Source organism: Scyliorhinus torazame, chromosome 22 (assembly GCF_047496885.1).
Source record: "Scyliorhinus torazame isolate Kashiwa2021f chromosome 22, sScyTor2.1, whole genome shotgun sequence".
NCBI classification, from domain to species: domain Eukaryota; kingdom Metazoa; phylum Chordata; class Chondrichthyes; order Carcharhiniformes; family Scyliorhinidae; genus Scyliorhinus; species Scyliorhinus torazame.
In genome coordinates, this window is record NC_092728.1 from 60,072,705 (window position 1) to 60,097,484 (window position 24,780).

At 48.3% G+C, this 24,780-nt stretch overlaps 1 long non-coding RNA gene across 2 annotated transcripts in view; it reads left to right on the forward strand.

The window, feature by feature from the left end:
* Nucleotides 1–24,780, forward strand: part of LOC140398815 (uncharacterized) — a 149,477-nt gene that overhangs the window by 79,467 nt on the left and 45,230 nt on the right. The window contains exon 3 of one of the 2 annotated variants that reach the window (XR_011937566.1): nt 11,020–11,118. This is a non-coding gene — a long non-coding RNA (uncharacterized lncRNA). Of the gene's footprint in view, nt 1–10,181; nt 11,119–24,780 lie in introns of those variants that run through there. The other variant, XR_011937565.1, reaches the window with a different exon arrangement.

A 24,780-nucleotide genomic window follows, 5' to 3' on the forward strand; every position in this document is an offset into this window, starting at 1 on the left:
GTTCACTACTGTAGCAGGTAGGGCATTTCACGGCCTCACTACTCTTTGCGTAAAGAACCTACCTCTGTCCTATATCTATTACCCCTCAGTTTAAAGCTATGTCCCCTCGTGCCAGCCATTTCCATCCGCGGGAGAAGTCTCTCACTGTCCACCCTATCGAACCCCCTGATCATTTTGTATGCCTCTATTAAGTCTCCTCTTAACCTTCTTCTCTCCAACGAAAACAACCTCAAGTCCATCAGCCTTTCCTCATAAGATTTTCCCTCCATACCAGGCAACATCCTGGTAAATCTCCCCTGCACCCGCTCCAAAGCCTCCACGTCCTTCCTATAATGCGGTGACCAGAACTGTACGCAATACTCCAAATGCGGCCGTACCAGAGTTCTGTACAGCTGCAACATGACCTCCTGACTCCGGAACTCAATCCCTCTACCTACCAATAAAGGCCAACACACCACAGGCCTTCTTCACAACCCTATCAACCTGGGTGGCAACTTTCAGGGATCTATGTACATGGACACCTAGATCCCTCTGCTCATCCACACTTCCAAGAACTTTACCATTAGCCAAATATTCCGCATTCCTGTTATTCCTTCCAAAGTGAATCACCTCACACTTCTCTACATTAAACTCCATTTGCCACCTCTCAGCCCAGCTCTGCAGCTTATCTATATCCCTCTGTAACCTGCTACATCCTTCCACACTATCGACAACACCACCGACTTTAGTATCGTCTGCAAATTTACTCAACCACCCTTCTGCGCCTTCCTCTAGGTCATTGATAAAAATGACAAACAGCAACCGCCCCAGAACAGATCCTTGTGGTACTCCACTTGTAACAACTCCATTCTGAACATTTCCCATCAACCACCACCCTCTGTCTTCTTTCAGCTAGCCAATTTCTGATCCACATCTCTAAATCACCCTCAATCCGCAGCCTCCGTATTTTCTGCAATAGCCTACCGTGGGGAACCTTATCAAACGCTTTGCTGAAATCCATATACACCACATCAACTGCTCTACCCTCATCTACCTGTTCAGTCACCTTCTCAAAGAACTCGATAAGGTTTGTGAAGCATGACCTACCCTTCACAAAGCCATGCTGACTATCCCTGATCATATTATTCCTATCTAGATGATTATAAATCTTGTTTCTTATAATCCCCTCCAAGACTTTACCCACTACAGACGTGAGGCTCACCGGTCTATAGTTGCCGGGGTTGTCTCTGCTCCCCTTTTTGAACAAAGGGACCACATTTGCTATCCTCCAGTCCTCTGGCACTATTCCTGTAGCCAATGATGACATAAAAATCAAAGCCAAAGGTCCAGCAATCTCTTCCCTAGCCTCCCAGAGAATCCTGGATAAATCCCATCAGGACCCGGGGACTTATCTATTTTCAGCCTGTCCAGAATTGCCAACACCTCTTCCCTACGTACCTCAATGCCATTTATTCTATTAGCCTGGGTCTCAGCATTCTCCTCCACAACATTATCTTTTTCCTGAGTGAATACTGACGAAAAATATTCATTTAGTATCTCGCCTATCTCCTCAGACTCCACACACAACTTCCCATCCCTGTCCTTGACTGGTCCTACTCTTTCCCTAGTCATTCGCTTATTCCTGACATACCAATAGAAAGCTTTTGGGTTTTCCTTGATCCTACCTGCCAAATACTTCTCATGTCCCCTCCTTGCTCGTCTTAGCTCTCTCTTTAGATCCTTCCTCGCTACCTTGTAACTATCTATCGCCCCAACTGAAACTTCACACCTCATCTTCACATAGGCCTCCTTCTTCCTCTTAACAAGAGATTCCACTTCTTTGGTAAACCACGGTTCCCTCACTCGACGCCTTCCTCCCTGCCTGACCGGTACATACTTATCAAGAACACGCAGTAGCTGATCCTTGAACAAGCTCCACTTATCCAGTGTGCCCAACACTTGCAGCCTACTTCTCCACCTTATCCCCCCCAAGTCACGTCTAATGGCATCATAATTGCCCTTCCCCCAGCTATAACTCTTGCCCTGCGGTGTATACTTATCCCTTTCCATCATTAACGTAAACGTCACCGAATTGTGGTCACTGTCCCCAAAGTGCTCTCCTACCTCCAAATCCAACACCTGGCCTGGTTCATTACCCAAAACCAAATCCAACGTGGCCTCGCCTCTTGTTGGCCTGTCAACATATTGTGTCAGGAAACCCTCCTGCACACACTGTACAAAAAACGACCCATCTAATGTACTCGAACTATATCTTTTCCAGTCAATATTTGGAAAGTTAAAGTCTCCCATAATAACTACCCTGTTACTTTCGCTCTTATCCAGGATCATCCTCGCCATCCTTTCCTCTACATCCCTAGAACTATTTGGAGGCCTATAGAAGACTCCCAACAGGGTGACCTCTCCTTTCATGTTTCTAACCTCAGCCCATACTACCTCGGAAGCAGAGTCCCCATCTAGCATCCTCTCTGCCACCGTAATACTGCTCTTGACTAGCAGCGCCACACCTCCCCCTCTTTTGCCTCCTTCTCTGAGCTTACTAAAACACCTAAACCCCGGAACCTGCAACATCCATTCCTGTCCCTGCTCTATCCATGTCTCCGAAATGGCCACAACATCGAAGTCCCAGGTACCAACCCATGCTGCCAGTTCCCCTACCTTATTTCGTATACTCCTGGCATTGAAGTAGACACACTTCAAACCACCTACCTGAACACTGGCCCCCTCCTGCGACGTCAAATCTGTGCTCCTGACCTCTATACTTTCATTCTCCCTTACCCTAAAACTACAATCCAGGTTCCCATGCCCCTGCTGCATTAGTTTAAACCCCCCCAAAGAGCAATAACAAATCTCCCCCCCAGGATATTTGTGCCCCTCTGGTTCAGATGTAGACCATCCTGTCTGTAGAGGTCCCACCTTCCCCAGAAAGAGCCCCAGTTATCCAGAAATCTGAATCCCTCCCGCCTGCACCATCCCTGTAGCCACGTGTTTAATTGCTCTCTCTCCCTATTCCTCATCTCACTATCACGTGGCACGGGCAACAACCCAGAGATAACAACTCTGTTTGTTCTAGTTCTGAGCTTCCATCCTAGCTCCCTGAAAGCCTGCCTGACATCCTTGTCCCCTTTCCTACCTATGTTGTTAGTGCCAATGTGGACCACGACTTGGGGCTGCTCCCCCTCCCCCCTAAGGACCTGGAAAACACGATCCGAGACATCACGTACCCTTGCACCTGGGAGGCAACATACCAAACGTGAGTCTCTCACGCTCCCACAAAATCTCCTATCTGTGCCCCTGACTATCGGGTCTCCAATTACTAATGCTCTGCTCCTCTCCCCCCTTCCCTTCTGAGCAACAGGGACAGACTCCGTGCCAGAGGCCCGTACCCCATGGCTTACCCCTGGTAAGTCCCCCCCCCCCCACAAGTATCCAAAGCGGTATACTTGTTTCTCAGGGGAACGACCGCAGGGGATCCCTGCACTGACTGCTTCTTCCCAGTCCCTCTTACAGTTACCCATCTATCTCCAATCTTTGGTGTAACTAATTCCCTGAAGCAGCTATCTATGACCCCCTCTGCCTCCCGAATGATCCAAAGTTCTTCCAACTCCAGCTCCAGTTCCCTAACTCGGTCTTGGAGGAGCTGGAGATGGCAGCACTTCCTGCAGGTAAAATCAGCAGGGACACTAACGGCATCCCTCACCTCAAACATCCTGCAGGAGGAACATTGCACTCCCTTCCCTGCCATCCCTCTAACTTTCTACCAAGATCTGGCTAACAACTAAATTAAAATATTCAGAGGTTTTCCAGGAGTGACAGGGCAAAATAAAAGGAACCAAGACATGCATTTACGTCAACCGAGTGGCCCAACCCAGATACTTCAAGACATGACCAGTCCCCTAAGACTTGCTCACAAAGGTGGATATGGAGTTGCAACGCTTGGAGATTTTGGTCATTATACTGTCATGGGAATGTCCCTTTAAGAAATGTTTGTCTGCAGCGATGTCATTGTGTGGGTGGAGCTGGGCGGTGGCCCTGGTTTTTGCTTTCGTTTTGAGCTGGAAGCTGTTTGTGGCTCTGAGTTTTACTTTCGGTTTAGACAGTTGGAAACTGGATTCAGACAAAAGAAGGCTTCTCTGGTCTCTCTGCATGTTAAAAAGGTTTTTGAGATCACTTGATAACTTCAAAGCAATAACTGTGTTCTGAAAGGAATTCAAATCTACTGTTTTGTGGTAAAAGAGATTGTCTGGTTTATGGATGTTGTTACTTGAGGGAAACAGTAAAGGAAGTTAAAAAGGGTTAAGTATAGAGTACTGTAGCTGTGTGGGGTATTTATGTTTGTAGTTCATAAAATACTGAATGAAATGAAGAATAAAAATTGCTTTTTGTCACAAGTAGGCTTCAAATGAAGTTACTGTGAGAAGCCCCTAGTCGCCACATTCCAGTGCCTGTTCAGGGAGGCTGGTACGGGAATTGAACCGTGCTGCTGGCCTGCCTTGGTCTGCTTTCAAAGCCAGCAATTTAGCCCTGTGCTAAACCAGCCCCAGTAGTGTGTGCCTTTATAAAATGTTCGCTGAATTAGTAGAATAAACTTTGTTTCTGATTTAAAGTGTTTAAGGCTCTGTTGCCATCACCTGGAAAGTGGGCCCTTGTGTGCCTCATAACTAAAATCTATAAACAGTTGTGGGTCAGGTGAACTCCATGATATACTTTGGTGTTCTCTAAACCCTGGCCCATAACAATACGCCCTGTACGATCTGTGGAATTGGCCGCACAGTGGTCCCAGTAATGAAGCTAGACAAGTCTGGTTGCCTCTGCAGGGATTACAAACTTACTGTAAACATGGCATCGCGCCAGGACCGTTACCCCTTTCTGCATGTGGAGGACTTGAATGCAAAACTGGCCCCATCATGTGACTCATTCACCAAACTGGATGTGAGTCACCCATATCTTCAGTTAGAATTGAACACGACATTGTGGAAGTATGTAACTTTAAGTACCCATAGAGGGTTGTTCAAATACACTTGCCTTCCCTTCGGCATCTCTTCCGCCAGCTTAATGTTTCAGAGGGTGATGGAAGGCATCCTCCAGGGGCTACCCAAAGTGGCAGTCTATCCAGATGATGTATTCTTCGTGGGGACCACTGAAAAAGAACACATGAACAACCTACAGGAGATCCTCAGATACTTTTCCAAGTATTGGAAATCGCTTCCGATTTAAGTCTGACTTTCCCAAGTTTGGGCTGAAAGGTCGAGCTGCAGCAAGACACGCGCGGGAGGTATCTCAACCACAGGACATCGGGGAGGAATTTGTAAACGGGGGGAAGCTTTTTATCAGCGGAACTTTTGAGATGATGCTCTTTGGCTCCTGGGAAATGTGTTGGAGAAAACAGTGTCTGTACCTTATAAGGTCAAGTCCCAAGGGAAGACCTTATGTAAACACATAAACCACCTTAAGAGACGAGAGCCTGCCTCAGAGGACGCCCAGCCAGGGACATTGATACCTCCACTGCCTCATGGACCTCACCTTAACCAAGGCATGCAACCCGCCATGGCCCAAAGCCCAGACCGTCAAGATGATGATGACTCTGGCTCGGATATAGACACAGAAACATCCACACTAACAGACGACATTGTGCCCAGAGCCAAACTTCCGGCAGTATCCAGGCGGAGACTGACTCGAAAAAGTCAGTTGACAATCTATTGTAGAATTTACAGTGCAGAAGGAGGCCATTCGGCCCATCGAGTCTACACCGGATCTTGGAAAGTGCACCCTACTTAAGCTCACATCTCCGCTCTATCCCCGGAATCCCACCCCGACCTTTTTGACCCTAAGGGCAATTTATCAAGGCCACTCCACCTAACCTGCACATCTTTGGACTGTGGGAGGGATCCGGAGCACCCGGAGGAAACCCACGCAGACTTGGGGAGAAAGTGCAGACTCTGCACAGAAATTGACCCAAGCCAGGAATTGAACCTGGGACCCTGGAGCTGTGAAGCAACTGTGCTAACCACTGTGCTACCGTGTTGCCCAGAGTATTATACGCTACCCGACCCAGACCCGCCGCTATCTGAAGCTCAACCGTGTGAAAAGCGGCGCAGAAGGCCTCCCCGGTTTGTGACAGAGGGGTAGGGGAGGGGTGTCATAACCCTCACGAGGCCCACGGGAATGCCCTATTTGATCTCTGCGAGGGAATCGTGGAATATGAGCTTCCCCGCTCGCGGGCCGAAGCCCGCCCAGATGGGGCTCGTAAGAACTCAGGCTTAAGGCCAGCCTGGACCGGCATGTTGATTGTCCAAATCCATACTCAGTAAATATAGTCGCTGCCTTGGGCAGACTTATTGCGATCGTAAACAAATCTGCGTTCACCTTACCACTCGGCATCCTGCGTCTTATTAGTAGCACTGCTGCAGCGAGGGAGGCCATGAAGTGCAATCATGTCAGCTGGCATATGCCTGGCCACTTTCGGATTGGCATGTGCTGTGCAGTGTTGCTGACCAGCTGCTAATTGCTGTGTCTCTGCTCTAAGTATGCACAATGGATGGATGGATTATGATGCCAATTAGCCTCTGAGATTTATTGATGCAAGGCTAATTAGCACTCTCTCAGAATTACTCCCCACCCTTCCCTCCATTCCCCTTGGCCATCCAACTTGCAGCTGAATTGCTTTTGACTTATTTTTGTTATTGCAAAGTTTCTGGAAGTGAAGTGGTTGTGTCTTGGACTGAATTTTTGGATTTGAAGGCAGTGTTGTTGCATATACATACTAATTAGGATCAGTGGCAGGCCACTCAGTCCTTTGAGCCTGTTCTGCCATTCAATGAGATCATGGACGAATAGCAGAGGTCTGAAATGTCTTCTATCAGGAAGCTTGCTCGGGTTATGAGGGTTTTAGTTGCTGGCCCTCTTGGGGGTTGCAACATGAGAGGGATATGTTGCAGAGGTGGTAGAGAGGGGAAACTCTTTGACAATGACAAAAGCTGCTTGGCAGGTTTGTCCATGCACCAAGCATCTCGATATTCATGATTTCACTGTTTTCCAGTAAGCCGCCACATCAAAGCCCTCATCTGAGTCCCTTGTTGTAGGATTCATCTGTGATATTGCCCTCCAGTGAGCTAGCACAAGTTATCCTTTTCTCTTAGCTTGGCTTGAGGCCTTCTTGTACCCACTGACTCACCACATGCCAATCTAGGTTATAAATTACTCTCAAAGCAGTGGTTTGCCATAGCTAGAAGGAGGTGAAAGCGAAGAGAGATGGGTGTGTGGCTGACAATAATGTCGAAGGCATTTGTGCGTAAGCAGGAGTGTCTGCGAAGTGAGATTGCTGTTGGGTGAATGAGAGATTGGTGGTGCAGTGGGTAGGATATCATAGAATCCTTACAGTGCAGAAGGGGGCCATTTGACCTATCGAGTCTGCACCGAACCTCTGAAAGAGCACCCTACCTATACCCACTCCCCTGCAACCGCGTCTAACCTTTGGACACAAAGGGAAATTTTAGCATGGTCAATCAACCTAACCTGCATATCTTTGGACTGTTAAAACTGGAGTACCCGGAAGAAACCCACGCAGACACGGGGCGAATGTGCACATTCTATACAGGTACCCGAAGTCGGAATCGAACCCGGGTCCCTCGTGGCACTGTGAGGCAGCAGTGCTAACCACTGTGCCAACATGCAGCCCTAATGTAATACGAAGATGCATTCACGAACCTTGACCGCTGGTTTGGTCATTGAACTGCTTCTAGCACAGCATCATGGCCAGACCATAGAAATGCTTCAAGGCTTACTGGCCCCCTGCTCCTATTTCCTTCTCAGGGTTTGTGTAGAGGGCCACCTTCACCCCTGTGGAAATATTGCTTCTCTTTTCCTTTCCACCTCCTTTACAACTGATGTTGGTGCTACATCAGGAAATCTGAGAGCCCTTTCTCTTGCCTGCTGCTCCATTTGGTGTACTTCTCCATGTCGCCACTTCCTCCATGGACAGCCAACAGCATCTTCTGTAGAATTAGGGCAGTTCTCCTTTACGAAGGGGAAGCTCCTTTGAGATGTGCATGCTCACTGAAATGCATGCTAACCAAGCACACTGCTGATCCCACATGTTGAGTCTGCAGGCAAACAAACACACAATCAAAACTATTGAGATATAAATAATATTACGATATAAAGGACAGCTGACAATACAGTCAAATCCTCTAGTCGACGTTGCAAGCAGGAAGAATAAGTTCAGCGCTGGGGTGGTTCTCATTGAATTGACTGAAATGAAGAGGCAGCATAATGTTTGGAAGCTGCCTCCCTCAATTGAACTGAGCATGGAGTAATCGCAAAACACATCGCAAGAATGTCAGCGCAAAGATCAAAAGTCAGTGTACCTCCTTGCTAATCATTTCTCCGACGTATAATTAAATGGATGCCTGTTCTGAATTGAGTGCTTTGTTCAATGCGATAGAGTCACCGAGTCATACAGTACAGAAACAGGCCCTTCGGCCCACAATGTCTCTGCCGACCATCAAATGCCAATCTATGCTAACCCATTAACCAGCACTTGGTCTATTGCCTACTATGCCTTGGCGATTTAAGTGTTTGTACAGATGCTCCTTAAATGTTGTGAGAGTAACTGCCCCCATCACCATCTCAGGCAGCGTATTCCATGTTTCCACCACCCGCCGGGTGAGCAATAACTGATGTTTCACTTGTGCTTCTATATACACATATGTATTTATTAATTTGTTGATTTGTCCCATTTTTAATTGGTTTAGTTTGATTCAAAGGAATATATATATAGATACATAGGTATATAGATGAACTATGACTATAGGATTGCATGGTTGTATCTCTTCAAATAAAAGTTTATAAATTAGGTGAAGATCAGGACCCTGTCCTATTCTTCATCACCTCGTGCTCCAAAATAGAAAACCTGTTCAGTCAATGCTTGTGAAAATCCATTGAAAGCCTATTGACATTCAGGAAAGCATCATTGTATTTTCAGAGGTTCTCTTCACTTTCTAGAAAAATTCAATTGTTCACATTATCAAGTTATCCTGGCGGGTGTTTAAACTTCACTGGTTTCTGCATGTGTTTTACTATACAACTTTAGATACAATTTCCCTTAGCTCCTAAATTTACAGTGTATTATCTAATGTTTACAATGGCCACTAAAACATTGAAAGTTTAATTGCATTACACAATTTTTTGCTTCACTAAATCTGATATCCAGCTTCATCAGTGAGTAATCTGCTATCTTATCTGCCAATGATAAGTATTTTGAATCAATTTCAATGAGCAATTAAGTAATTCAGTTAATTATTTTTTGAGCATATTGCTATTCACTCTGCTATGGATCATCCTGGAATAATGCCATTACACTTCATGTGCTTGTTGTTTAGTACCATAATAGATAGAAAAATTGTTGCGATCCCCAGAGAGACGATAACTTGCAAAAAGAGTTGAATTTCCCAACAAATGACTGAAATTACCACAGGACACAATTTCATGTTTTAAGGCTTTTACTGTAAGAAACCAACTAAAATCAATGTGAGTTAAATGTTAATTATCAGGCACCTAATAACTAAATCTAAAGAAAAGGTACTTTCCCATTAATTAGCCAATGCAATCGAGATACGTCTTACATAAAGTGCTGCACGTTTGTGGCAGCTGGCATGACAGGAACAAATCCAAAGAAACTCTCAATTCTCCTGTAGGCTCACTTCTCCCTGCTATAAGAGATCAAAACTTCCAGCGTTGTGCAAAACACATTTTACACAACCTGATCTGATTTTCAACAGCAAGGCCCATCTCAGCGACTCCTTGTTCCTTAGATCTTCAAAGTTATGTCTGTTCTGACCCTTCCCTTCAAACAGAAAACAAAGGTTGTGATTCAGCGGAAAAAATTCCAAGTCCATTGCGGGCACGTTTGGCGGGGTGTTTCTGGGCGGCTGCAGTGCTGAGACTGACACCGCTGTTCAATGGCACTTAGCTATTTTTCTGGGCCTTGGGGAGTTTCTCTCTGTTGAGGCCACACTTAGGATGTTTTCCTGCACTGGGGAGCTGAGCTTGCCTGCAGAATCGGCTCCTACAGATCAGGGCATCATTTTGAAAGGGTGTCCCGATCTCTACACCCCCCTCCCCCCACCTTTTCAGGAGCCCCCACTTTCAGGAACCCTCTTCACCCCCCCCCCCCACAACCTATCTTCAGCTCCCTCAAACCTTCCATCACCCCTCCTTTCATAGGAATGGCCCCCAGGCCCCAACCCTTGGCAGTGTCAATCGGGCACCTGAGCACCTTGACACTGTCAGCATGGCACTCTGGTAGGTTCCCATACGCTCTGGCAGTACTACCCTGCCCTGTCCCTGACCACTCAGAGGGCTCTAATGGCTTGCGAGACCCCCCCGAGGTGCCATCAAGCCTGGTCCACGAATCGGCACCCGGATGAGTCCTCAGCACCCGGATGAAACCTTCCAGGTTTCCACATGACACAGTGGGAAAATTGTACCCAAACTCTCTCAAGCTTGGTTGTTAAACAAAACAGTCCTTCTGTTTCTGCGCAAAAATTGCAGTTTTGTCTTTCCCTAGCAGTAAATGCTTCATCCTAAAAATCAATTTTCCCTTTTCTACGAGTTTTCTATGTGAAGGTGTGAAAACTGACACCCAATATTGCAATAGGTTCCTGTTTGAATTTCTCCCCCATGGCAGCAAGATCACATGGGCATGTCTCCTTGTCAGGGTGCTTTGAGCATTCCTTATTTTATATTAAATTAAGGGGACATCTTAATAATAACTTTCTTCACAAGTGTGGCTTCATAACAAAATCAAATAGCATTTCTGGTTACAATTATATCCATGTGATATTGTGAATAAACATCATATATGTGTGTGTGAAAACAAATCCTAATATCACTTGGTTTGTGACCATACATAAAGCAGGACTGAATTTTCAATCAAAAATGGCAGCCAATTGAAAAAGAAAATGTTAATTCCAGTCCTTTGTAGAGAATTTCAATTGTTAGTTACTCTTTGTTCTTCAATAGCTATCTGAAGTAACCCTGGCCTGTTTGCAATTTGGAGTTATCTGCTGATTTTGACTTTGTTTGACCAAAAAGAGATGCTTCCTTCGGATTCCATCCCAGGTTAGTGCAGCGATACTATTGTACATTTTGATTTAACAAAGAAACTCCTTTTTAAAAGTTCACTGAGTCAAAAGCCATACATCTGATTTGAGCAAAACGCAGTTGCACACTTTCACATCCAACAGTCAGTACCTGTGATAAATGGGGATGCCTATTTCCACAGCTAGAGCAGAACAGCTATGTAAACAGTTCCATGAAACAAGTATTACATTCAAAGCGAGCAGCGTTCTGCTGATGACAGTGAGTAATGTTCTACTGAAGTTGCATTTTCACTGCATTACAATGAAAACTATCCAGCATAATAAATAACTGTCAAAGCATCAGATTAGAGATATTTTATGAATAGTATTCAGCAACTGAATAATCATAACTGTTCCACTTAGAAGAGCCCTTTCCCTTTAAATGACCTTGAACAATGGTGTTGACGAGCATTTTTGCAGCTGGTTGATCATTGTTCTTTTACTGTCAGTGAAATGGCAGCTTTCCTTCATTTCGCTTTTGGTAAATCTATAGCCTTAAATTTCGTTCCCTCTTCATTTTAAGTGGCTTATCTTTCTTAAATTCCCATCAGGACAGTTATTTCTTCAAAGACTTGTTGAATGTATCCCACAGCTCCGATGCCTCAGGTAAATAGTCGGGTAACATTTGCTAAGTCTCCATCCTGGAATTACTCCTCAATTACGAATGGATCATTTCAACCACCTCCCTTCTCTTAACAAGCAACCAGGATTCCCGCTCTTGGTTGTTACCCATCGATGATGGAAATACTTGTGGGCATCTGGCGAGGACAAAATCAAGCTTGCCTCTCAGCACCTTCTGTAGCTCTGCTGCTTGGCCAATACTATCTTAGCTGATATATGAACATGATAGGCAAGATTTTCCCAGAAATCAGCAAAAGACGATGGCAGGTGGTAAAAGGTGTTGAAGCCACCAATGGCAATGGCGGCTTTCTCCACTGCAGAGTGCAGCACTTTTAAAAATGAACTTCATGGACCAGGTCTCATGGTGTATCGCCAGTGGGACAGCCTCAGATATTCCCATATTGGCAGCAACTTTGAATCGTGAGATCGGGGCGCCATTTGTAAAGACCACCCTTGTGCAGAGCCAACAAACCAGTTTAACCTGGAAGCCCACCTGGTATTCCCCCCACTCGCCCCGCGGAACCCCTTGGCACAGCCCACGATATCCTAGAACTGCCTGGACAATATCTGGGCAGCCCTCAGCACTGCCTAGGCCTTCCCGTCTGGTGAACACCTTCGCAGACTGTGACATTATGTGTAATGTCTGGCACACAAAGTGTTTATGTGATACTTTATTCTGCCACCGGATGGAGCTGGGGAGCTGAACTATAAAAGGGAATGCCTTTCAGACTTCTGGGAGAGTGTAGTGGGAGAGCAGATAGTGAACAGAAAGTTGAGAGATAGTTAAAGAGATAGTGTGTTAGAGACAATAGTTAGTTATAGTGTAGATAATGTTATATTACCCTACGTAATATATATATTACTCTTTGAACCAGCCGAGTTAATGAAATAAACAATAGTCTTTTTTTAAAGATTAACTTATTTCATTAGTAATATAAATAATATTTTGTGAGTCATTTGTACTTAATACTCAACTAGTAAAAGAAATAAAATGCCATAAAGATAACCAACTAACTATACAATGTAATAATGAACTAACTGATAACTTCTCTCTCTAGCTATTCTGTGTCTTGCCTGTTCACTCTCCTGAAGCACACTCTCTCGGAAAGAGCGGGAAAGTCTTTCTTATACCATCTCATAATGAGAAATCTAGTGTTGAATTGACTGTACTACATTTAAATACATTGATCATGTATATTAATATACAGAGATCACAACAGATAATAATTGTATTATGTAGTGTTGCTAGCTTCAGGAATAGTGTTCAAACTGTATTGAGAGTAGTGTAATAAAATGGGCAGCACAGTAGCATAATGGCTAGCAATGTTGCTTCACAGGTCCAGGGTCCCAGGTTCGATTCCCGGCTGAGGCCTCTGTCTGTGCAGAGTCTGCACGTTCTCCCCGTGCCTGCGTGGGTTTCCTCCGGACGCTCCGGTTTCCTCCCACAGTCCAAAGATGTGCAGGTTAGGTGGATTGGCTATGCTAAATTGCCCTTAGTGTTAAAAAAAGTTTGGGTGGGGTTACGTGGAGGGTGGGGGTGTGGGCTTGGGTAGGGTACTCTTTCCAAGGGTCGGTGCAGACTCGATGGGCTGAATGGCCTCCTTCTGCACTATAAATTCTATGAAATTCTATGAAATTAGCTTTGTTAATTCAACATAGCTTTGTATTTGTGCACACTAGAACCTTTATCTATCCTGAGTTTGACAAACACAAAGAACACCGAGACCAGTTGTGATTCACGCTGTTTTGCCGTCATGCTGCCGTGGTAGATTTTCTAACGGGGGGATGATTCCGGTGTGGTGTCCTGATAATCACATGTTAATTTACTACAATGATATTCCTTTTTAAAAATAAATTTAGAGTACCCAATTCATTTTTCCAATTAAAGGGCAATTTAGCATGGCCAATTCACCTAGCCTGCACATCTTTTTGGGTTGTGGGGGCAAAACCCACGCAAGCACGGGGAGAATGTGCAAACTCCTTACAGACAGTGACCCAGAGCCGGGATCGAACCTGGGACCTCGGCGCCGTGAGGCAGCAGGGCTAACCCTCTGCGCTGCTGTGATGCCCTATTATAATCATCTTCCTGACTGTTGTAGCCACCTAAGTTGGCTAACTCCCGATTTAAAATGGAGGACAGCAAAGGCTGAAGGGAAATTCAGCCAACATAGGCAGAACCCAGCAGGTGCAAGTTACTGTGTATTAAACTCTGCAAAAGCCCAGACAGCATCGATACCAGCAGCCATCTGCATAATAATGTAGCAGCCATCTACATACTCATGCGCAATCCCCAGGAACAATCGCAACATTTGGGACAAACAAAGCTAAGCCAGACTTCCCGGTGCCAACGGGAGCCAACACAAAAGAGGTTAACGGACACCTCCAGACCGCCCATCGATCAGAGAAATGCTCCAGTATTGGAGAAATCGAACCAAGCAATTGGAACGAAGTTCAATCACCTAGAACCAGGTACAGGGTCCGCCCCGAAAGGTGGGAAGCCCCTGGGGACTATAAAAGTTAAGCCCCAAGTTCAAATCGTCCTTCTTGACTGGGTCACTCAGCAACGTGAACCAACCCTTGTCAGTGACCGGCAGCTGCCGCCGAGAGACCGTAAGTCTTAAGTCAACGCTCGCTACGAGATAGGCGCTCCTAGCCACCAATCTGTACCAATTTCTAATCCCGCAGAATCAGACCCGAACGAAAGGCCATTTGTTCCCCTGACCTGGTGGGCCAGTCCAAAGCTAAGTATAGGCCTGTTAGTTGTAGAAGTAGCTTAGACGTAGAATTTGTGCATGAGTAGCGATTACTGTGTATAATAAATGTGGTTTGATTTGAATCTTACTAATCGGTGTACTGAGTTATTGATCATTACTTAGACTTGAACCTCGTGGCCGTATCATAAAGATACCTGGCGACTCGAGAGCAAAGGTTATAAAACAGAGCCAATTGAACCAACCAAAAGTTAGCAACACTGTGAACGTCGGGAAGTGTGTCCCATCACTGATGGGGGAGGGGACAATTGCCTCATGTGTTTACTCTGACATAAAGTGCAACTTTGTTGTTCTTGCGATACTTTCCTCTCCTGTTGCAAAACCCGCCCAATAAGAATGGGAACGTAAAATCCTGGCCTGCGAGTTGGTCAAGAGTTTGGGACATGGCTTATGTTACAATCAAGCTGATGTTTCTACTCGACCAGTCAGATTCCAGGATGGAATCCAGCCTGATGGATCCTAACCTTTTTTTTTGTTTGGAGACGTGGATGAACAGTGTGGCAGGACCGTCAATGCTGTTTTTCACAAAAGAATGAAACATTTATTAAACTAGAAAATATTAATTACAACACACTGCTCCTTCACTCCAACTGTATCTTCACAAATATATATGGATTTGTAAGGATAGCACAAGTTATAAAATCCATCTTTTACTCTAATTCTCTCAGCAACTAAACAGTCCATGTGAACCTATAGGCCAACTGTGGTTAGACACACCATACTCTAAAACCAAGTGACATCCAAAACAACTTATTTGGATTTCTCATCAGTTCCCCCCAGATGCTTGTCATACCGTGAACCAACTGGTCTGACTGGAATACTGGTTTCCATTTTCCACTCTTGACGATCATGCCTTGGAATCTTCTCCCAAATGGTACTTTCTCTGGGATAACTTCAGCAAGAATCCACCTCCAGGATTTCAACCTCTCCTTCTGGTATTCCTCTGCCCTGGATCACCATGTGCATTCAAACTTCCACACAATCTCTTCGGCATCCAGCCATGCCAACAGAGCACCACAGCTTCACAGGCTGTGTTAAGATGTCACCAACCTTTTGATCATCTTGGATATTTGGCTACTCGCAGGTCTGCACCTTGCAATCCTGTCTTTGAATTGGAATCGTTCTCTTTGCTCTTGACCTCACTGGACAGAACCTTTATTTTTCCACATCCTTTATCTTTGTTCATTTCACTCTACAGTCACTTTGGCCCTCTCTTTTATCCAATTCTCTGGTTTCTGGGACTTTCTGTTATTTAGATTTTGGGACTTGCTTTCTGTCTCTCTGTATTGTCCTGCCTGTCCTGCTAGTGACTGTGGAATGCTTCATGTATCTAGGTCATCTAGTTCCAAACTGAACTCAAGTGTTTTTGTTGTCTCAGTGAGCGGCTTGGTTTCTAAGCAAAAACTTAGTAGTTTTTGTTTGCCCCATGTTTGCTTTAGGGGTCGGAAAACTTTCATTACAATGCAGGCATCTAAACCTACCTAGAGACTTGCAGGTAACTTATTTTCTCACATGTAAGCTAGAAGTTTTAATCATTTCTTTGCACACAAATACAGAAACATAAATTAAGCTTTAACCTAAAGCTATACCTTATTTCTAATACCCACAAAACCACAATACTTAAAGCTATCTCTATTACGAAACACAGACCTCTGGAACACCAGGAAAAGTTGACAGTTACAATAAAAAGGAAAGAAAAATGCTGAAATTGTGTGATTTGAAATGGACAGGTGAGCTTGGATTTAACAAGGCTAACCATCAGCTTTGACTCAGTAGAAATAGCCATGCCTCTGAGTCAGAAGATCATGAGTTCATGTCCGGCTGCAGAGCTGTGAGCATGTAATATAGACCAACACTTATAGTATTGAGGGTGATAAGCACGTTCTAAAGTCCTGCCTTTCAGATAAGGCACTGAATCCAAGCCCCATCTGTAAACGATCTTGTGATACTTGAAAGAGAACAGGAAGGTTGAAATGATATCCGGATCGACATTTGTCCACCAATTATCAGACAGCAAAACAGGCCATCTCACTGCTGTTTATGAGGTGCTGTGCACAAATTTAATGCCAGTATTACGACAATGACTACCCTTTAAACATATCTCATTGATTCTAAAATGCTTAGGGCATTTTGAAAAGGTGCAATAGAAATGGAAAAGAAAGTTGCAACATAAAGGGACTTGAGGGGGGACTTGTGCATGAAACAGAAAGTTAGCACACAGGTAATCAAGAAGGCTAATGGAATATTGCCCCTTATTTCAAGGGGGTTGGAGTATAAGAGTAGGGAAGTCTTGCCGCAATCATATGAGGTACTGGTGACACCACATCTGGAGCACTGTGAGCAGTTCAGGTCCCCTTATTTAAGGAAATATATTATTTAATTGGAGGTTCACTAGGATGATCTCCTGTATAGAGAGATTGTCTTATGAGCAAAGGTTAAATAGGTTGGGACTCTATTCATTGGAATTTAGAAGAATGAGAACTTATCTCATTGAAACAGATAGGATTGTTAAGGGGCTTGACAGGGTAAATGCTGAGAGGATGTTTCCCCTCATGGGAGTGTCAGGGACCAGAGGGCGTAGTCTCAGAATAAAGGGGTGCCAATTTAAGACTGAGATGAGGAGGAACTTCTTCTCTCAGAGGGTTGTTAGTCTTTCAAACTCCTTGTCACAGAGAGCTGTGGGGGCAGAGTCCTGGAGTGGGATTCTCCGACCCCCCGCTGGGTCGGAGAATCGGCGGGGGGCGGTGTGAATCCCGCCCCCGCCAGCCGGCGAATTGTCTGGAAAATTCGGCGGAGGCAGCTGGCGCGCCGGTCGGTGCCCCCCCCCCCCCCCCCCCCGGCGATTCTCCGGCCCGCGATGGGCCGAAGTCCTACTGGTGTCATGCCAGTCCAGCCGGCGTGAATCAAACCACCTACCTTACCGGTGGGACTGGTGGCGTGGGCGGGCTTCGGTTTCCTGGGGCGATCTGGCCACGGGGGGTGCCCCCACGATGGCCTGACTCATGATCGGGTCTACCGATCCGTGGGCCTGTGCCGTGGGGGCACTCATTTCCTTCCACCTCGGCCACAGCCTCCGCGATGGCTGATGCAGAAGTGACACTCCCCCCGCGCATGGCGCGGGGATGACATCAGCGGCTGCTGACGCTCCCGCGCGTGCACGGATTTCCGCCGCCCGGCGCAGTCCCTCCAGCCCCGGCTGGCATGGCGCCAAAGGCCTTTCCCGCCGGCCAGCGGCACGCCAACCACTCTGGCGCGGGCCTAGCCCCTCAAGGTGAGGGCTTGGCCCCTAAAGGTGCGGAGAAATCTGCACCTTTCGGGGGCCCGACGCCGGAGAGGTTATCGCCACTCCATCCCGCCGGGGAGGGGAGAATCCCGGCCCTTGTGTATATTTCAGGCTGAGATAGATAGATTCTTGCTCAGTAAGGGAATAAAGGATTATGGGAAAAGAGCAGGAAAGTGGACGTGAAGAATGTCATATCAGCCATGATTCTATTGATTGCCGGAGCAGAGGGGCCGAATGGCTTACTTCTGTTCCTATTTCATATGGTCTTATGGTCCAAGTTCTAATTTATTTTTCTTAATAATTGCATAAGTTCACTAAAATCAATGCCAAAGTTACTTTGGTGTTGTTCACACCTCATTTTATAAATTTTTTCTGATCAACTAAGAGCAGATAATGGCTAAGCCCCTATCTACAGTAATTTAGTTGACTACCCCAAAAATGCATTTTTTTATTCATTTAGCTAAAATCTATTTTTTTTTCTCTAATTGGCAAACACAGGGACAGTTGCCATAATCAAGGTATGGTTGTCATTCCTGTTATGTTCTTCTCCTTCTTTTCAACATAAATGTATCTATCACAACAAGAGTGAAGGTTCTCCATTTGGGAGTATAAGCGTTGGTGCCGGAGTTGAATTGCGTGCGTTTGCCGTTCCAGTAGGGGGCACTATTTCTCGAACAATTCATGATATGCTAATTAGTCAGCATTCTGCCCATGTGAATCTCGAGCAATTCTCATTCCCACCGGCATTGGAATCGGAGCTGGAATTGGCGCTGGAGAGTTGGACGAGCTTATAAACGCTCCACTCCCCACACTCTCAATCCAGCCATGAAGATGGCTGCACGAAGAGCAGCACCAGGCTTGGCAGACATTGAGCTCAAGAGATTATCAGATGGGGTGGAGGAAAGGCGGGACAACCTCTTCCCCAGGGTGGGCAAGAGGCTGCCACTTGCAGTCGTCAACCGGGCTTGGGCGGAGGTGGCAGAAGCGCTCAGCATGGTGACCCTCACCAGATGGCACAAAGTTCCGCAAGAACATGAATGAAAGGGCAGCTCGAGTGAGCCACCACTTCTGTGCCCCTGGAATCACTCCTGTCCCTCACTCCTCACATCACACCCTCACTCCCATGGAGGCCAATCAAAACCCACCTGACTGCATCTCCCTCCATCCCATCCTGCACCAAACCCCAATATCTGTAGTGTCCTTTTTGGCTAGGTGCCTTGCACACACATGTCACCAGCCACAGATCCCACTTGTAAATCGCCTCCAAGTGTCTCACCATGTCCTATATGTCTCCTAGGAAAAGACCGCCCGGAACAGAAGGGGACGTCCCGGACCTCTGGGCTCTCACCCCTACCGAGCAGAGGGTGATGGCATGATCCACGGACGTGCAGGAGAGGGCTATCTCTGAGGCAGAGGTTGGTATGCGGCAACCAAGTGAGCCCCTAGTGCAAAATGATGTCCATAAAGCAAGTGAATCACCCCAGACTTTTACTTCCCAAGATCTCACCATGTGCCTTGTCTCGCAGGATCACAATCAGACCAAGCTGTCCCGTCTGGGGTATCTTGTCGCCAACCACAACCCCAGCACACCCCGGAGGACCAGTCTGGTAAGACACTGACTTTTCGGCACTGCATTCGCCTGCACCCTCCTCCATCGCAGAGACTATCACCTTAATGGGGTATTTTGTGAAGGGACTGCTGGGTCACCATCTGGTGCACATCAGGTGGCGGTAGGGACTCCCGAGGGAGCAGACGGTTGGAGGGATGCCCAATCCCAGGAAACAGCTGTCATCTGGAAAGGTATCGCGTTTCCGGAAAGTACACAACCATCACTCATGGAGATGCAAATGTAGAGCCTGAATCGACAGGAGTATGGTCTCAGCAAAATCCCAGTACCTGCAGGTGCAGTTGGAGGAATCCAACCGCCCTCAGGTGCAGGAAATCGTGCCAATAATTAATGGTATCTAGGCCATTACTAAATGAGTGGCATCCGCGATGGAAGCCTTTGGTCAAAAAGGTTTGTGGCACACTGTGCGGTCGATGGCTGAGGCTCAGGACAGGGGAGCCCAGTCGCTGGCAGCCATGAACTGGGCCCATATGCTGCAGCGCTCCAGTCACAAAAGGTCATGCCAGAGGGTGCCAAGTGCACTGGCCAGACGCTGGCCGAGCTGGGCCATGCACAGAGGGACATGACCACTGCGCAGGGGCATGACTCACTCACTGAGGGATATGGCCCCAATCTCTCTACTCCATAGCCCAAGCCATCAAGACCTTGGCTGAGCCGAGAGTGAGCCTCCAGATTTGGCAGCCCCGGGTGATGATAGAGCCTCCGGATCTCACTCCGGCCTCACTTCCATCCCATGGAGTAGCCCAGGGGCCATCGAGTACCCCAAGGAAGAAGGAAATGATGGGGCCTGTGCCGGTGCCTACTGCAGTGGAGGTGCTGAAATACCTCAACACTTCTGGAACACCCCTCCCCCCCCTCCCACCTGACACTGGCACATCTAATGGGTAGCAGGCAGAAAAGGGTGGCACCTTGTCAACTGTGACACCCGAGGGCAGCACGGTGGCACAGTGGTTAGCATTGCTGCCTATGGCGCTGAGGACCCAGGTTCGAATCCCGGCCCTGGGTCACTGTCCGTGTGGCGTTTGCACATTCTCCCCATGTCTGCGTGGGTTTCACCCCCACAACCCAAAGATGTGCAAGTTAGGTGGATTGGTCACGCTAAATTGGCCTTTAATTCGAAAAAATAATTGGGTACTTTAAATTTTTTTCAAAAAAAAAGAAAAAAACTGTGACACGCGAAAGTCAGTCAGCCCATCTCGACCGAGGCCTTCCAGATGACGGCCGCCAAAGGCATCTCGGCTCCTCTTGTCCAGTGTCCTCCCCGAGCAGGCCATGTGCGTCCAGCTTCCATGCAACCGCAACGGCAGCTGTGGACAGGTAGATAGCAGGGATTCCTGACTGTGCTCCAAAATTCATTCTCTCCAGGGAGGGACAATAGCAGAAACATTAGCAAAATGAGTATTCCCTTGTTCATCCAGATCCGGCAGGCTACATGGTGACCCTGTGCTGCACTTCACCCCACATTCCTCCCCCCAAACTGATCCCCACCCCTTAGCTGTTCCCCCCGCTATGTTGCCTCCTCCACTGCACCCCTGTCCTCAGCAGTGACTGGAATCGGGAAGCCTTTATCCTCACCACTTGTCCCCGTCAACAGGAGTACCAGTGGCTGCTGCAACCCATGTCAGAATAAGACTGTGCGACCCCTGTCCTGTCTCCACTAATCATCTCCATGCTTAGAGGCTTGTCTGTGGGCAGGTCCTACAGAGGGGGGGGGGGGGGGGGTGGTAGTACCAGGTATTGCGGTACCGAAGAGGCTGATGACCATTGGTTAGACCCAGGAGTCTACCATTGGCTGTTGTTACGTCGCTCCGCCCTGATAGGCGGAGTATAAGAGATGGTGCTGTCCCAGCAGCCTTCACTTTCTGTACCGAAGCTGCTGGGGAACAAGTTCTAGTAAATTAAAGCCTCAGTTATGAAATCACTTCGTCTTGAGTGTAATTGATCGCGCATTAATTTAATCTACTAGAATTTAAGCTGGAAGGATGGATCTCCGAATCAAACCGGAGTGTCTTCAACTCAACCCCCACGCGGAGAACTTGGCTGCAATATTTAAACACTGGCTGGCGTGCTTTAAAGGCTACCTGGAGACGGCCGGAGGCACCCTCTCAGAAGGACACAAAATGCATCTCCTGCGCTCAAGGGAAGCCCTGGGATCTACACCCTTATCGTGGAGGCAGTGAACTATGATGCCGCGATCGAACTGTTGGAAGGGCATTATATCCACCCTGTAAATCAGGTCTACGCACGTCATCTGCTTGCTACGAGACGGCAAAGCCCCGGGGAATCGTTGGAAGATTTTTACCGGGCGCTACTGGTGCTGGGCCAAAACTGTGGCTGCCCGCAAGTTTCGGGGAGCAAGCACACGGAACTTTTAATCAGGGATGCTTTCGTAGCAGGTATGAGCTCCTCAGATAACTGCCGAAATCTCCAAGAAAGGGACACCCTGGGACTTAGAGAGGCACGGGCCCTGGCAGGGTCCATGGACGTTGCCTACAAAAACACGCAGTCCTATGCGCCCGACCGTGCGGCGCCCCCCTGGGCGGCGTGGCACCCCGCAGCGGCAGCTCAACAGACCTTCCCCCTGACCCCCGCAAGCCTGCGCTATGAGACGGCTCAGTAACGCCGCTGGGTCCCGCTGTTTCTTCTGCGGGCAGGCGAATCATCCCCGCCCGCGCTGCTCGGCCCGCACCACCACCTGCAAAGGATGCGGCAAGAAGGGCCACTTTGTGGGGGTCTGCCAGGCCCGCGCCATGGCCGCGGTGTCCAGCAACTCCGGACCGCCACTGTAACCCCCCCCTTCAGGCCCCGACCGGCCGGCGCTCACCGCCACCCCCCTATCCTAGGGCCATGGTCGACCCACGGGCGCGGCCATCTTACCCACCGGACACCACGCTGGACGGGTGGGCGCTGCCATTTTGTCCATCCCTGCCACCATCTTGTTCATCCCCGGACACCATGTGCGACCCATGGGTGACGCCATTTTGGATGGGGCCCCAGGCCCCCAGCTCGGCCGACTACACACTGCCCGATCAGAACTCGCAACTGCTTCATCTGGCCTCGGTGACACTGGACCAAAGTCGACCCTGGACAGTCGCAACGGCTACAACGACGGTCTTCATCAACGGCCACGAGACGTCTTGCCTGATTGACTCTGGGAGCACGGAAAGCTTTGTTCACCCCGACACGGTAAGGCGCTGTTCACTTGTAACCCACCCTGTAAACCAAAGGATCTCCCTGGCCTCCGAGTCACACTCGGTGGAGATAAAGGGGTTCTGCCTAGCGAACCTCACTGTCCAAGGCAGGAAATTCAACAATTTCCACCTGTATGTCCTGCTGCACCTCTGCGCGGCTACCCTCCTGGGGCTGGACTTCCAATGGCATTTGCAAAGCCTGACCTTTAAATTCGGCGGCCCTATACCTACCCTTACTGTCTGCGGCCTCGCGACCCTTAAGGTCGACCCGCCTTCCCTGTTTGCGAACCTCACCCCGGATTGCAAACCCGTCGCCACCAGGAGCAGCGGTACAGTGCCCAGGAGCGGACCTTCATCAGGTCAGAGGTCCAAAGGCTGCTGCGGGTAGGGGTCATCGAAGCGAGTAACAGTCCCTGGAGAGCTCAAGTAGTGGTGGTAAAGACCGGGGAGAAGCATAGGATGGTCATTGACTACAGCAAGACCATCAACAGGTTTACGCAGCTGGATGCGTACCCTCTCCCCCGTATAGCCGACCTGGTAAACAGGATCGCACAATACAAGGTCTTCTCCACGGTGGATCTCAAGTCCGCCTACCACCAGCTACCACACCGTAATAGTGACCGCAAGTACACTGCCTTTGAAGCAGATGGGCGGATCTACCAATATTTAAGGGTTCCCTTTGGTGTCACTAATGGGGTCTCGGTCTTCCAGCGAGAGATGGATTTGCATTCATTTCATTTTCGAATGGCTGACCGGTACGGCTTACGCACAACGTTCCGGTATCTGGATAACGTCACCATCTGCGGCCATGGCCAGCAGGACCACGACACCAACCTCCGCAAATTCCTCCAGACCGCGAAAATCCTTAACCTGACATACAATAAGGATAAATGCGTGTTCAGCACCGACCGTCTAGCCATTCTAGGCTACGTAGTGCGAAATGGAGTTATAAGCCCCGACCCCGAACGCATGCGCCCCCTTATGAAGTTCCCCCTCCCTCACTGCCCCAAGTCCCTGAATCGCTGCCTCGGGTTTTTCAGCTATTATGCGCAGTGGGTCCCCAACTACGCAGACAAAGCCCGACCCCTAATCCAGTCCACAACCATCCCCCGGTCGACGGAGGCCCGCCAGGCCTTCAGCCGCATTAAAGCAGACATTGCAAAGGCCACGGTGCGCACCATCGATGAGTCCCTCCCCTTCCAGGTCGAGAGCGATACGTCCGACGTAGCCCTGGCGGCCACCCTCAACCAAGCGGGCAGGCCCGTGGCTTTCTTCTCCCTTACCCTCCATGCTTCCGAAATTCGCCATTCCTCGGTCGAAAAAGAGGCACAAGCCATAGTAGAAGCTGTGCGACACTGGAGGCATTACCTGGCCGCAGGAGATTCACTCTCCTCACGGACCAATGGTCGGTTGCCTTCATGTTCGATAATGCACAGCGGGGCAAGATTAAAAATGACAAGATCTTGCGGTGGAGTATAGAACTCTCTCCACCTTCAGCTGCGAGATCTTGTACCGTCCGGGGAAGCTAAATGAGCCTCCTGATGCCCTGTCCCGTGGCACTTGTGCCACTGCACAAGTGGGCTGCCTCCGATCCCTCCACGAGGACCTCTGCCACTCGGGGGTCACTCGTTTCTTCCACTTCATCAAGACCCGCAACCTGCCCTACTCCATCGAGGAGGTCAGGACAGTCACCAGGGACTGCCAAATCTGCGCGGAGTGCAAACCGCACTTCTAGCAGCCAGAGAGGGCGCACCTGATAAAGGCGTCCCGTCCCTTTGAGCACCTCAGCATGGATTTCAAAGGGCCCGTCCCCTCCACCGACCGCACCACGTACTTCCTGAATGTAATTGACGAGTACCCCCGGTTACCATTCGCCATCCCCTGCCCCGACATGACCGCAACCACCGTCATCAAGGCCCTCCAGGGTATCTTTACACTGTTCGGTTTCCCCGCGTACATACACAGTGATCGGGGGTCCTCCTTTATGAGCGACGAACTGCGTCAATTCCTGCTCTGCAAGGGCATCGCCTCGAGCAGGACGACCAGTTACAAACCCCGGGGAAATGGACAGGTGGAGAGGGAGAACGGAACGGTCTGGAAGACTGTTCTACTGGCCCGACAGCCTAGGGCTCTCCCAGTCTCCCGCTGG